This window comes from Temnothorax curvispinosus, unplaced genomic scaffold, assembly GCF_003070985.1.
Source record: "Temnothorax curvispinosus isolate PA1 unplaced genomic scaffold, ASM307098v1 QBEX01006618.1, whole genome shotgun sequence".
NCBI classification, from domain to species: Eukaryota; Metazoa; Arthropoda; class Insecta; order Hymenoptera; family Formicidae; genus Temnothorax; species Temnothorax curvispinosus.
The window spans coordinates 5,964-7,138 of NW_020216398.1; positions in this window are offsets into that span (position 1 = coordinate 5,964).

The window sequence follows — 1,175 nt, forward strand, 5'->3', positions numbered from 1 at the left end:
CATCATAAAAATTGAGACATCATAAAAATTCAGACATCATAAAAATTCAGACATCATAAAAATTCGGACATCATAAAAATTGAGACATCATAAAAATTGAATGAATTAAAATTTTGTCGAGACATCATAAAAATTGTATGAATTAAAATTATGTCGACATCATAAAAATTATATGAATTAAAATGATGTCGACATCATAAAAATTGAATGAATTAAAATTATGTCGAGACATCATAAAAATTGAATGAATTAAAATTATGTCGAGATGTCATAAAAATTGAAACATCATAAAAATTGAATGAATTAAAATTATGTCGAGACATCATAAAAATTGAATGAATTAAAATTATGTCGACACATCATAAAAATTCGGAATTATTTTTACGTATCGACATAATTTTAATTCATACCATTCTTATGATGTCGACATAATTTTAATTCATACAATTTTTATGATGTCTCGACATAATTTTAATTCATTCAATTTTTATTATGTCTCGACATAATTTTAATTCATCAAATTAAAATTATGTCAAACATAATAAAAATTGGATGTATTAAAATTATGTCGGGACGTGATAAAAATTTGAAATTAAATTATATTTTATATATGTCCAGACATAATTTTAATTCGTGAAATTAAAATTATGTCAGGACATAAAAATAATTCCGAATTTTTATTATGTCCTGACATAATTTTAATTTATCCAATTTTTATTATGTTTGACATAAATTTAATTCATTAGTACGAATAGCTATTTTTCTCAAGACATTATTTTTTGAAACTTTTATATTATGTAGAATATTATTTATGCTATTAAAAAGTAAAACGGCGTTCCATAGTATGTCCATGATTTTGTGGTTCTTTTCAGGAAAAACATAACACAAAAAAGAACACAAAATCGTGGACATCACCTACAGGATTCATGGACATGGCTATGTTTTTTTTTACGAAAACTAATTTATTATTCTATATAAATATGACAGTTATATTACTATATACATATATTTGTAGTTCCTGCCTTACTAGCTTAATCTACTTTTATTCATTATATGTAAATTGAAATAACTTGTTTACGTCTTCAGTACTTTTTATTTTATTATTTAACATTATTTATAATAACTGCTTCGCGTCCAATCGCGCTTCGTTCGTGCCCAATAGTCGCTCTCTGGGC